Source organism: Mytilus galloprovincialis, chromosome 9 (genome assembly GCF_965363235.1).
Source record: "Mytilus galloprovincialis chromosome 9, xbMytGall1.hap1.1, whole genome shotgun sequence".
In the NCBI taxonomy this organism is placed as follows: Eukaryota; Metazoa; Mollusca; class Bivalvia; order Mytilida; family Mytilidae; genus Mytilus; species Mytilus galloprovincialis.
Window position 1 is genome coordinate 69,035,107 of NC_134846.1, and position 14,643 is coordinate 69,049,749.

The following is a 14,643-nucleotide window of genomic DNA, read 5'->3' on the forward strand; positions in this document are numbered from 1 at the left end:
AAACTAAAACAACCGTGTCAAAATTTTATTGCATTTCATCAAAATTTAACAACGAACAAACTGAAGAGTTTTGAATTTCTTTTTTATAAATTAATGAAACGTGACTTGCAAATAAAAGGTTTCTAGCTTTAAAACCAGCAAATATCTACATAAGTAAATGCCTGAACCAATACAGTTGTTTCCATTCGTTTGATGTATTTTAGCTTTTGACTTTGCCATTTGATAAGGGAGTTTCCGATTTTACATTTTCCTTGGAGTTCGGTATTTTTATTATTTCACTTTTTCCTTCTGGTAAACGGTCTACACACTTTCATAACTCTTCGAAATGTCTTGTAATGTTTATTTGTGTATTTGTCTGTCCTGAATGTTCTTTCATTTATTTTTACTATAGTCCTGTCATATAATGTTGTTATTTTAGTGATATTTATTAAACATTGCCATTAAAGCGCAAGGTTTTGGCTATCCGCAAAAGCAGGTTAATTCCACTATTTGTTCTTCAAATTTACTGTACCGAGTCAGGAAAGTGGCAGTTGTTATCGTATAGTTCGTTTCTGTGTATGTTGCATTTTAGTGTTTATGTTGTGTCGTTGTTCTTCTCTTATATTTGATGTGTTTCCCTAAGTTTTAGTTTGTAACCCGGGTTTGTTTTTTCTCAATCAATTTATGAATTTCGAACAGCGGTATACTACTGTTGCCTTTATGTGAACAACTGTTTGAGGGGTATGTCAGTGGCCTGTTGCGAGGTATACTTTCTGCTCAGATCGATGCACATGCAATCATTTAACTCTGGCATTCCAAACTTTCCGTCCTTAATTTCGGTCGACCTCTGCAGAACATAGCCTTATGTTTAATAATTCGTATTATTTATTTGTTACAGTCTCGAACGTGGATGAAATATAGGCCGATGACGCTTAATTAACACTAACCAATGATTCCGGCGGATCTTTCTTCATTTGTTATTGTCCTCAGGTTAATATTTCCCCTCTTTAAGATATTTCCATATGTCTTCTTCCTACGTACATTATTTCCGTTTCAAATGTATATAATGCCCCTTGGTTTATCTGCTTGTTTAACATTACTAGCTCAATTGTTTTGAAAGGCGAGGCTTGTTATAATTTAAAGAATATATAAACATAGTACTTGTGTCGCTGATAATGGGTTTTTAAATAAATGTTTGTGTAATAGATTGATAATAATGCTGAGATAAATGTATAGGATAAACACCGTATTGCTTAAATAATAGTTCCCCAGTGTTTACGTAAAGTGGAAAACAAAAATACAAAGCTTGTACGGTATAAACGCCAGTTGCGCGTTTCGTCTAGAAAAGACTAATCAGTAACACGCGGGTCTAAACAGTTAAAAAGACGGCGTTTGTTTCTTTGTTGAGATGTGACATCAAACTTTAAATATCAGTTTCTTTTAAAGGTAGGAATCCCTATCGAATGTAATCCTTAACAGAATCAAAACCTGGTATAAATCTTAATGAAATTCTTAGTTTTGATCTTATTAAGATTAAAATAATTGGTCCACGTTCAGTTCACTGTGCTGACATGAATTGTCATTGATATGGTTATATTTATAAATTAACTGTTCACAAAATTTAGAATTTTTGAAATATTAAGGCTTTTCTACCTCAGGCATAAATTTAAACCTTAGCTAAATTTGGCAAAACTTTTAGGAATTCTGGTCCTCAATGCTCTTCAACTTTGTACTTTATTTGGCCTTTTTAACTTTTTTGGATTCGAGCGACACTGATGAGTCTTTTGTAGACGAAACGCGCGTCTGGCGTTAAAAAAAACTTTAAGCCTGTATCTAAGATCTTATACCGTAAAAGCTTTGTATTTTTGTTTTTCACTTTACGTAAACACTGGGGAACTATAAGCAATACGGTGTTTATCCTATACATTTATCTCAGCATTATCATCAATCTATTAAGCCAGTGCTTCACTATCAGAAGTATGTCTTTAAAAAAATATATGTCCGTTAAAACTATTCTGATATACCTATTATTAAAGGTAAGATTTCTTATCGAAACATTGGTCACAATCTCTGACCAAAATAAATTAACAATAGATGTGAACACGAGCAAGATGTTTTATTATCTCAAAATTTGGTCCATTTTTTAAAAGTATTTGGATTAATAACATAAAAGATAAAAGATACACAAAACAAACAAACAGAGAACAGATTATGTTTGCAGAAGTTTTAGCTATACGACCATGTTAATTCACGAAATCATTTCGAGAAATCATTACATTTATTTCTCAGAAAAAACACCACATCAGGCGTATACACTTTTTATAAACTTTAGTTTGTTATAGCATTATCAAACCCGTAAAAGTGCACTTTACTACTAGTAAATATAAGAGTATATCTTAAGTTATTTGTTGTATGATTTGTGGAGAGTTGGATACATGGGACACATCGTCAGAAAATTAGTTTCAGGTCACTAATCTCTATTTAATATTCATAAAAAAATCTCTTTTCATTTAGTCCAAATCCAACTAAAGCAATATAGCCCCTTCATTGACAAAACATAGGAATGGTGCAATTGCTGTTCCTCTTTAATACTGGTTATATAATAGAGATCATGGATCTGTAGCCAAGAGTGACGTCCTGAATTTTCATTTAACATTTACCACTGGACGCGAAGTAAAACTTAATTTTCGAAAAACTAAGGATTTTTTTTATACCAGGCATAGATTACCTTAGCCGTATTTGGCACAACTTTTTTTGGAATTTTGGATCCTCAACGCTCTTCAATTTTGTACTTGTTTGGCTTTATAAATATTTTAATATGAGCGTCACTGATGAGTATTATGTAGACGAAACGCGCGTCTGGCGTACTAGAATATCAAGTACTAAATGGTGGCCCCATTGCGGCAATGCTATTTTTAGCAATTATCTCCTTAAAAGGCGTTTTTAATAAACTAATTATGGAAAACCTGCTGTTGTCTAATTGAAGCTCGATATCTATTTATGATTTTACCGCACTGAGAAATATATATGGTCCCATAGATTTTCTTAAATGTTTTTAAGGGGTTTTCACCATACCTTACGATTTCGAAGAAAAATTTTCCCTAATTTTTATCAACATAAAAAAAAAATTCCGGCCCTTCATTATATACATTTAGGGACAAATTTGTGCTTGCATGAAACTTCATTCAGAAAATGCTTTCCAGAAGAAAAATATATAAATGATATAACAACCAATCACAGAGAGCCATCTATTTTATCTCTATGAAGAAGAAGAAGAAGAAGAAGAAGAAGAAGAAGAAGAAGAAGAAGAAGAAGAAGAAGAAGAAGAAGATGCTTTATTTCCATAAAATGGGCTCACAAGGAGCATAATATAATATCATTGTAATATAATATTCTTTTACAAATATAATAAACAACACATAGTTACAAACACAAATAAGAAACAACAGTTTTCACATATTATGTCATGTTCCCTTCATAAAATGGCTGCAAATTTTATTTGGTACATTATAACCACTAAATTATAATCCTGGTACTTTTGATAACTATTTACAACTAATTAATCAAACACATTGTGTTCGTCCTAATCTATTACAAGTCACGTTTGATTTTATACATAACACTGAGTATTTTTGTCGTTAAAATTTGATGAAATGCAATAAAATTTTGCCACGGTTGTTTTATTTTGTGATCATAATGTTTATCTTCAGTAGTGACATAACATTTATTGTTTTTAAATAGTAGACTTCAAAAGAAGCAAAATTTCCATTCAGTTGTGTTTATACTTGTAAACCAAGATTCCATTTGTTTTGTAATAAATAATTAAAATTTTTAACGACTAGATCCTCAACTGCAGATAGAACATGTTCAATCTGTATAAAAGGTAACGATTCTGAAAAAGTTTGCTGGCATATAATGTTCTTATGGTAGATAGCAAACCTAATTATTTTTTAAATTTAATAAACGTGACTTTTAAAGTCAGTTTCCCATAGATTGAAAGTGAACACGGGACCAAATTACACAGAAATTAACAACTATAGGTCACCGTAAGGCCGGCCTCCAACATGAACTCTTACTAAAAGATTATTTACTGCAGTATATCATTCACATCATAATTGTATTGTCGGACCTAATATGTTTTAGAGCTCTTTACATCCATGTTAAAGTTTTCACACATGTCGTTTTGTTCTGTATCTTTTTATAAATGATCGTAGACATATTTCTGTAGGTTCTTTTATAATCCGTTTATCAATTTTTCATGGTAAACGATTATGTCTTATTGTAACTGTGACCATGGAACACTATACGGGTGTCGCTTGTGAAGAATGTTAATGCGTTATGCCTTCTGCACTGGGATTTCCTTGTTCCAAATTACTTACTTTTTTAATGTTTCTGTTCGAATACTTCTTTCCGTCTATCTGTTTTTTTCATTTCCAATCAAAACTTTTCTGATTTGGTTCCAATCCTTCAGAACTATGAATTTAAGAAACAATAGAGACAGCTTCCTCTGTATCATTTTTAGACTTATAGATCGATTTTGTACCAATTTAGGAATATGACAGCTGTTATCCATTGATTTGATGTATTTGACCTTCGGATATTGTCATTTGATTGCGGTTTTTCCGTTTTGAATTTTCCTCTGAGATCGGTATTCTTGTGATTTTACTTTTTTTTTAATGTTTTACATAAGTTGTCATCTCAGTACCAGAATCTATGACAAAATAGACGATTTCAACTTTGAAATTATCACCCCCCCTCCCCCCCCTAAAACCTTTGCAGCAAAATATCGACTTCGGTTTACTTTTTAAATTGTTATTTGTATGGAGAGTTGTCTCATTGGCACTCACACCACATCTTCCTATATCTATTCACCTGCATAAAGGATATTAATTTCCTAACTTATTCGGTATTCAAGAGCTTGCAGCTGCTACTCAGAGTTTAAAAACGACACCGGTGTCTGGGTCGAAAGGTTTTTTTTTGTTGACATTTTTACCTTTTGTGTCTTTTTTTTTGTTCAAACATCGTTGATAATATAATGGAATTTTATGCGACTGGCATACATCTGAGGTTTAGTTAGCTTTGAAAACTATACATAAGTAAATACCTGTACCAAGTCAAGAATAAGACAGTTGTTATATATTCCTGTGATATTTTTGAGCTTTTGATTTTGTCATTTGATTATGGAAATAAACTCATCATAGATACCAGGATCAAAATTTTATATATTTACGCCATACGCGCGTTTCGTCAAAAAAAACCTTCATTAGTGACGCTCGAATAAAAAAAATGTTTAAAAGGCCAAATAGAGTACAAAGTTGAAGAGCATTGAGGACCAAAAGTTCCTAAACGTTTTGCCAAATACAGCTAAGGTTATCTATTCCTGAGGTAGAAAAGCCTTATTTTTTCAAAAATTAAAAGTTTTGACTTTCCGTTTTCTCGGAGTACGGTATTTTTGCTATTTTACTTTTTTCAATGATCTGTGTTTTATATACACTTTAACAAGCCGTATCAAATAATTGCAGTTTGAATACAAAATGTTGGGATAAACATGAAATCCAAACATTTGTATGCAGGTCTTTCACCACAGGCACTTGTCTCAGATTTGTTTTCCTATATACCATAATGTGTTATATTTTAAGATATATAGAAAACAAAATTCTGAGACAAGTACCTCTGTCTTTACGGGAAGTTTTCTTTATATCTTTGTCAGAAATGTATGAACCAGAAACGTAATTTAAAATTGAATAAAAGTTTAATATGATATAACTGTTGAAGTGCTCTCCTGTTAATTTATTTTCGCTTAAATTTAGAATACCAGTCGACAACATCTATAAAAGCGAAATCTCCATAATAACAGTATTGAAATACAGAAGCAAAAACACAAACTATGAATGCGCAGATTTGCGCTTTCATTTTTAAAACGTTTTTGATTCTGCCTTTTTCAATAACCACATGTTAAGGTTTCAACTAATTGTACAATAACTAAGAACGACAATATTAACTTCTCCATTAATCGGCTTTGGTTAAATGTGCTGAAATAAAGGGTGTTGCTGAATTTTTATCGAAAGGACTAGTGTTATATACGTCAATACACAGTGGTATACTTTGATGTGAAAGTTCATTTTAAATTGAATAAATAAGTAATAAATACTATTAGACAGTCGTGTTGACAAGAGAAAGGTCTATCTCTCCAGTTGTGGAATTTTAATATTTCAGTATGATAAACCCATTACACACACCTTACAACCACCTGGTTGGTAAAGTAAATGTATACTAATCTTTCAGACCGGAGGTTATTCTACATAAGATTGCAGCGCAATTGATATATCAACTACAATAAATGTAAGTAAATTGTTTAACTATTATTTAAATCTCAAAATCAAAATTAAACTAAAAGCATGATAAAATAATCATTTCTTTAACAGTTGCAGATGTAATGTACACCATATATGTGTTGTGCAAAAGATTGATAAGGTTTGGTGTACTAAAACGTAATTAATTTACCTGTCTTGCTAAAGTTCCGAGTTAAGTCTTTTTTTTCTGATCAACACTTAATTATCCTTTTCTGCTGTTTACCCCAAGGTATTGCATGTATAAAACTATGCAGTAGACCTTGATATTTGTGGTAAAACTTGTCAACGAAGACCTGTAAATAAGAGTACAACATGTAAACAAATATCTAAATAATAATACACTCGGAGTGAACTATAAGGCATTATCTACAATTTAGACAAACATTTTTGTTTTGATTCAAAGATTTATATTTAAAGAATTCATAAATAATATAAAGCTATTAGTGGGTCAGTTGGTTCCTTTTCCTCAAAATACGCCCAAATACATCGCATATGAATTATTGGTTTGTAGGTCAATAATTTAACCTCATGTGAATCCGTTTTCATGTGACCTTCATTTTGAGCCTTAGATAGATGTAACGCATATTCTAAGCATGTTCGGTTACCAAAAAGAAAAGAATGTTAATATTGAAAGTGAAACAAGGGAGTCACAAAAAATCGATTTCGTTGACTGATTCGATCCTCAAATATTATTCTTTAACAAGTAAAACCGATTTCTATATGTTTGACATGCAATCAAACAGACCTAGATAAATCGTTATTATACGATTGCGCGTGCTTGGATGTTTTTTTTTATATATTTATGTTCTAATCGGATCGTAGACCATCGGCATTCTTCGGAGATGATTTCGATCAATTACATTGCGCCTAGTGTATAACACATACGGCATGCTGTTAATTTTTTTTTCGTGTCCATGCTTGTTTATTGTTTCTTCTAGACTTCTGGTAGTGTGGATACAATATTGGTATGTTATAAATCAAATATGAGAATTTGCGTCTAATCGGTGAAATCATCCCCTTTAAAAGACACGTTAAAACCATTCGATGTGGCACTCGTTTGTTAGTTTGTTATACAAGACACAAATAACGGGACATGACCACAGGCACTCGTCTCAGAATTATTTTTTTTCTTCTATATACCTTTATAGAACGGTATAAAGGAACAAAAATTCTGAGACGAGTGCATGTAAACATGACAGTGACAACAATATACGGACCACAACTTGTACATCTGTGGAACAAATATTAATCCTGCTTGGTTTGGAAGAAAATAAAACCGAAAAGTCTGCTGAACATGGTGATATTTTTCGATACGCTGGGAAAATCGATTTCATCTCTTTTATCGTATCAGTTCATATCTCAACCTAGTATCATCAATTCTATAGGTACAAGCAAAGTTTTGAGAAGAAAAAAGATATCACCACAGAACAAATCTAGCTGAATCTGGTATATCCTTATTCCCTTCTTTCACGTTAAACGTTAATGATACGATCATCATGGTCACCAGCAACATAGGTTTATGCCTCTTGTTCAGTCATCGTGTAAAGCGGAATAGAAGTTAAAGGATTATATGTATGTTCCTTTTGTTTATTTTGAAAAGTCCTTGCAGAAGTTTAAAAAATGAATGAGTGACAAGTAGAAGAGATCCACTGCTTGTTTCTATGCGAAGGATGATTTATGTTAACCACTTGTCCAAAAATTTAAAAAGACAATTAAGTTTCATAGATGTTTTTCTATTACACAGATATTATATTTTACAAAGTATAACGGTGTTCCTTTCTAAAACAAGATGTTTTTATGTACATTAACCGTTCTATTTATGAAACATACGTTGTAATTATACTTTTTATTGGTCTACACTGTATAGTTTAATGATTGTGAAAAGTGTTCAAATGTTTTCCTTCTATTCCATGAGCTTTAGGAAAAGTTCAGGGTCCTCGATGTTCACACAACCTTATATAGTAGAAAGCTTCATTGTTAGTCTTCGGCTCGTCTGATAGGATAAGATTTTAGTAATATTTGAAACATCTGGTGCAGAAAAATTGGTACCGTTAATGTTATTGCTACCACTGGGTCGATGCCTCTGCTGGTGGACTGTTAGTCCCCGAGGGTATCACCATCCCAGTAACAAGTACTCCGGTACTGCCATGAAAATACGGATTTTTACTGTTATTAAATTTGCTGTTACAAAATATTAAAAACTATTATAAATTAAGGAATGTATCTCCCTCATGCAAAGCTCTGATTCCTTTCACGGATTTTGCTATACTTTTTGAAACTTTTGGATTATAGCTCTTCATCTTTTAAATAAGCTTTGGATTTTACATATTTTGGCCACGAGCATCACTGAAGAGACATGTATTGTCAAAATGCGCATCTGGTGCAGAAAAATTGGTACTGTTAATGTTATTTGTAATAGAGGTCGGTCATTTAAAGACGTATCAACCGTATCTTATACGTTGACGTATCCGCATCTGCAGATTTACCAAAAAACAATATGTGATCCCGAGCTTTAATTTTATGTAGTTTCAATAATGCAAATGGTCGACTGATTAATTTCTAATGCATAAATTTACAAAACAATTAGGAAATATCGAGTTTTTGTGGAATATGTAACCCGACTTTTAAAGATATTCTGGATAGTTTGAACAGTTTACAGGCATGAGATGAGCGAATACGGAAAAATCATTTGTTTGTGTATGAATTTATGCTCACGTAGAACCGAATTGTTATTTGACATGTAGAGTGATACTCACGAGTCAGTACTTTCTATTACCTTTTATATTAAAATCGCAAATGAACAATATTCAAAGTTCCTTATATGTATACATGTAGTACATTTGATTTTTTTTGGGTGTTTATTCATGTAAGATCTTGATTTCTTTAACTAGATTATTTATAAAGGATTGTGTACGATATTCGTGTACCTGCCTTACATTGGCCCCCTCTGAAGGGCATGTAAAAGTAGTTGATAGAACCCCTTAATATGTTTTTTACAAAACACCACTATCACAAATATTGAAAGTGTATGTTTGATTGTTTCGAAATATATTTCAATTAGTTTTTTTTAAATGAAGCATGGTCTTATTAATAAGCTCGGGATCACATAATATTTTTTGATATATCTGCAGATGCGGATACGTCAACGTATACGCTACGGTTGATACGTCTGTAAATGACCGACCTCTAATAGTAATAGGCTAATAAACCGACAATTGGAAGATACTATAATGTACATTTTTCCTCTTTTTAATGTTAGGTTTTCCACAGAATATTCAATACCCTATTCTTTTAACAAGAGTTTTATATAATGTTATTAACGCATAAAAATAATACTGTTTGAAGTATATTATGCGATTACAACATATTTATCATAAAATTAGGACAGGTGTCTTGTAACAGATAGATTTGCATGAATGTCTCATATAAAATTGTGAGAATTGTAATTTTTTGTTGCATGGACCTGAGAGCTTTAGCGTATTGGAATGTTGCAGTATCTACGTCATCTTGAGTAGATAAAATCAATTTGAATAGGATAGTTTTCAATTCATAGATTAAGACTCACGGTATTACCTAGCAGATATGTTGTTGACAATGTTATGTCACCAATAATAACGTGACTATTCGGGTAATAAATGAACAAATTATGTCAAGAGCTTTATACTTGATATCGTCAATGTTTGAATCATTGAACACGAGGTATTGTTTTGTGCGTAAATGATTTTATCAGGCTGTTATAATAGTTTTCGCGTTTGAATTGTTTTATTGTTGAATTGATACATAGTGCATATAAAACAACTAACAATAACGTAAAAAAAAACACACTAAGAACAGATCTGAAAGTACTTGCAGTTACTGAAAGATGAGAAATGTGTTGTTAACGGATCGAATAACGGACACACAGACGGACGGACGGACTGACAAAGTGAATGCAATATATCCTCCACTTTTAGAGTGGATGTCTCTTATATATTTAGATACTTTAAATCAGGCAAATCATCGATTAAGGAACCATGCCTCTTCTATTCTGCACATCTACAAGCTGTTACATTTTAAATAAATAATATACTTTATTTGTATAGAATACGAATGTCACAAAAGTAATTTGTAAAATTTTCTTATAACTATATTTTATATCATATAGATTTGTACGAGTGTATGAATTTGTATAATTTCTTTATACCTCAATATTATATTAATTATTTCCTCATTCAAAACTGAAAAATAGATTAAAGAATAAAAATGGTTTCTTTGAAACAAGGAACAGGCAGTGTATCTATAGATGCATGTGGACTCATGTTAAAGATTGACTTTACAAAACAATATAAACTGTCCGATATGGTAATATGGTTATCAAATATCAAAATACTAAAATATCGACCTCAAGTATATAACTTGCAATGGTTTTTGAGCATGTATTTCAACTAACAGAAAATATTTCAAAGCTCACTAGCTATGGCCCTTATCTAATTGCCTAACATTCGCTTGATTTTAGAAACAGTTTCAATGCATATAAAAAAAGATGTGGTATGATTACCAATGAGAAAACTCTTCACAACAAACCAAATGATACAGAAATTAACAGCTTGATATAGTTTACCGTACAGCTTTCAACAATGAGCAAAGCTCATACTACATAGACGGCTTTAAAAGACCCCGAAATGACAAATGTAAAACAATTCAAACGAGAAAACTAACAGCCAATTTATGTTAAAGATAATGAACGAAAAACATAAATATGTAACATAGCAACAAACGGTAATCACTGAACTACAGGCTCCTGACTTGGGACAGGAACATACATACAGAATGTGGCGGGGTTAAACATGTGAGCGGGCGCCTAATCATTCCCCTAACCCTTCGGACAACGGTTTGTTTTAAAAACTGCCGAACAAAAAGACATAACCAAAAATAACACCAACGGTACATGCTTAATATCGTACATGCTAACTAGCGTACCCTTATACAGTTATTTTAGGATGGTCCAGTTTGAAATGAAAATGTAGTTTTTCAAGGACAGAGGATTACAAGGCCGTTATTGATACAAAAAATACAGACATTGACAAAAATATCACCTAATTTAATTCTTCCAAAAGCAACCCAAACATCTTTTAAAAACTAGGAAGGAAAATGGGGGTTCTCCAACAAGTTCTCCAACATGTGTAAAAAATGGGTGTTTTTTTCAGACAGTTAAGTTGAATTAAGCCAACTATATCCACTGTCAAAAATTCACGAAAATTTGATTAATGTATCATATGATATGATGGTTTATATAAGTGATTGTTCAATTTAGTAGGCGAGCTCAGAGTTGTTTTGCCTTTGAAATTCACAAATAGTTATTTGTAATAATTAGACTTGCTCTAATATATTTGACTACATTACCATTTCTGTGTAAAAAATGTCTTCATATGTAAGGTTATTTTTCAAATTCAAGTTTTAATGAGACGAACTCGGCGCAGTATTTTTTCCTCAAATGCATCTGAAGATTATTTGATTGATTTACTCAGGCTGGTGTTTGTTTAAAGTCCTTTCGAAAATTTTGATAGTAAATATGCTGGACAAAATTCGAATATAATAGCAGTAACACGGTGGGTATGGTTGTCCTGCGAGAGAACGTACTGTGCTGGTGATTTGGTCCTGACGGGTGCTGGTGGGTCCTGATTCTGTGCTGGTGGGTTTGTTTACATTGTATCAGAACGGCAATAAAACGACTGTTTTGTTGCTTAATTTTTCTCTGATGCGTCATAAGTACCATGCAAAGTATATTACAACAATATAAAATTGCAAAAGTCGTGCAAGTTCGTTAAACGGAATTGTCCTGACGATGTGCTGGTGATAAGAAAAACGGTCCTGGTTCTGTGCTCCTATGTCCTGGTTCTGTGCCTTTATATTTTAGTTAAAAGTGGCAAATATTCAGTCAAGATCATTGATGCTGTACTGTTATTGACTACTAGTAATTAACTGTTGTCTGCTTTCTTGAAATTGACATTGTTATGAATCTGTTTACTGTTATTATGAGAGAAAAAAAAACCTATTTTTTATTCTTTTTATAATTAACTGTGATTTTATTTATTGGCCTGTTAATGGAACCCTTCTTGCCCCCTTTTAAGATAAGAAAATATGTTGACGATTTTCGGGATTACGATCATTTTGCAAGATCGCCAAAATACGTTGTAATTTATACAATACTTATATAAAGTAGATGATGTTGTATGTTTGTTGTCAATGGACAAATTTCCATAAGAAACCAAAGAAAGTATGTGTTAACAACCATACGTCATTGTACGACCTTCAACAATAACCCATAAAATAAAAATGTAAAAGGTTTTGTATAAAAATGGAGAGCAAAAATATAGAAGAAAGGACTTTCTGAGCGTTTGAATCATATGTCTTTAGCAGCTTAAAACACATTTGTTTGTGAAAAATTGAGTGCTGACTATAAGAATGACAATAGTATTGCGGGTTTGTTTGTTTGGTTTTTTTTGGGGGGATGGGGGATAAGTTAGAGCGAGGTTACAGTGAAAGTGTTAAGCTTGGAATAGTTTCCCGTAAGATTTAAAAGTTGTATTTTAAAAGAAAAATGTATCTTACAGCTATTAAGAATCACTTGCTGTATCTGTAAGATTTTTTGAACATATTTTTTTTGTCTGAACGGTTATCAGGTATTTTTTTCGAAAGTTCGATAGAACACTAAAAAAAATCACTATTTTATGAAAGGGCAGACTAGAATATGTCAGAGAATATGTCAGAGAATATGTCAGAGAATGAAGACGAGATAACCTAGAGAACATTAACAAAACAAAGATTTCTTAGCTTTTTCATTTCAAAATTCCAAAATAAATAAATATTTTTGATAAAGAATTACAGGGGAGGAGGTGAACAATGTGTCCTACTTTTCTATATTTAAATATTTTTATGAATAAAAAATCAAATGTGCCTTAATTATGATTGAAAATGAGTAAATGGAAAAACTACCAAACTAAAATACATTTTTATTTTAATATTGGTAATATCACTAAGCTTTTAAGTTTGGTGTGTCAAACACACCATCTCGTAGTAATGACTCCTTATTAAGATATTTCACATCTCCATTTTTTTTCTGCATTTTTTTATATTGTGAATTCTTAGTATTATTATATTAAAATGTAGACTTAATTTATATTTAAAAAAACTGAATCTAAAGCCAGATAAATCAAACATTTTTGTTTCTATCTATCCGTTTTCAGGACTTTAACAATCAACGTAAACACGCCTGGAAAATAAAATGCGTACTCGGCTGTCTGTAATCGACCATTTTTAGACACCCTCCTAAAAAACAAGCCGGGGTGGGGGTTTAGAGATGCAAATTAAGTACTTAGATCAATATTTTATATTTTCGTGTATGGTTTATCACCCCCTCCTGTGGCCTGTCAATTACGAAAATGTGCAAACTGCAATAGTATCAAAACAGCACAGACAATGAATAATAGAGATATAATTTTGTACATATACATGTATCAAGGGGAAACTTCTTGCAAAGCATTATTATTTATAGTTCATTATTGTATTTAGTAGAAAAAGAGAATTTGGTGAAAATAAAATCACTATTTTTGTAGAAAATTCACAGACCTTTGTACAGAAATTTTTGTTATGTTTAGCATGGGATCAACACAAGGGTACATTATCCTTAAAAATCTATTTAAAAGTATTTGAAACTAACGTTTGCTTTGTTAATTGTGCCTTCAATTTCAAAAATTAAAATATCTCGTAACTTCATACTACCAATTGAGTATAAAACAAGTAAATAAGTTTAAAAAAGAAATTCTTAGATTAAACACCTAGATTTAACTTTAAAAAGTCATAACAGTTTAAAACAATACAAATCTACACACACAAATAACTGGCTTAATTTCAACTGATTTTCAACCCGAATCGCTATAAGATCATATATAAGCTCAACTGTGTCGAGGGATCGTGTGAGGTTCATTTATTGTCTTGGCGTCCGTATTACAATGACCAAATGTTACCAAATGATTTTTTCAAGAGTGAATCTAGGAAAAACAATATTCATCAACAAACCAGACCACTGTCTGTTAAAATGTATTCGAGTTTTTAGTTACAGCCGATTCCATTGAGTATGTAGGCAAATGTTATATCTTTGGTTAGCTTGCTTGTTAGCTAAACCGTGAAGTCATTGTTAGGTAAGGTCTATACCCTCCTTTCGAATTAGCCTGGTCCTACAGACAGAAAGATGTGTCATTTGTCGGACTAGTCTACTCTTAAAGTAGGGTAGTTTACATAACCTAACAATGACTTTTCTGTTCAGCAAGCA

At 31.9% G+C, this 14,643-nt stretch overlaps 1 protein-coding gene across 1 annotated transcript in view; it reads left to right on the forward strand.

Annotated features, from left to right (window-relative positions):
• Window positions 1–6,194: 6,194 nt before the first annotated feature.
• The window catches only part of LOC143045774 (uncharacterized), a 40,587-nt gene continuing 32,138 nt past the window's right edge, over window positions 6,195–14,643 (forward strand). The window contains exon 1 of the mRNA XM_076218513.1: window positions 6,195–6,321. The gene's annotated coding sequence lies outside the window, so the exon portion shown is untranslated. The remainder of the gene's footprint in view (window positions 6,322–14,643) is intronic.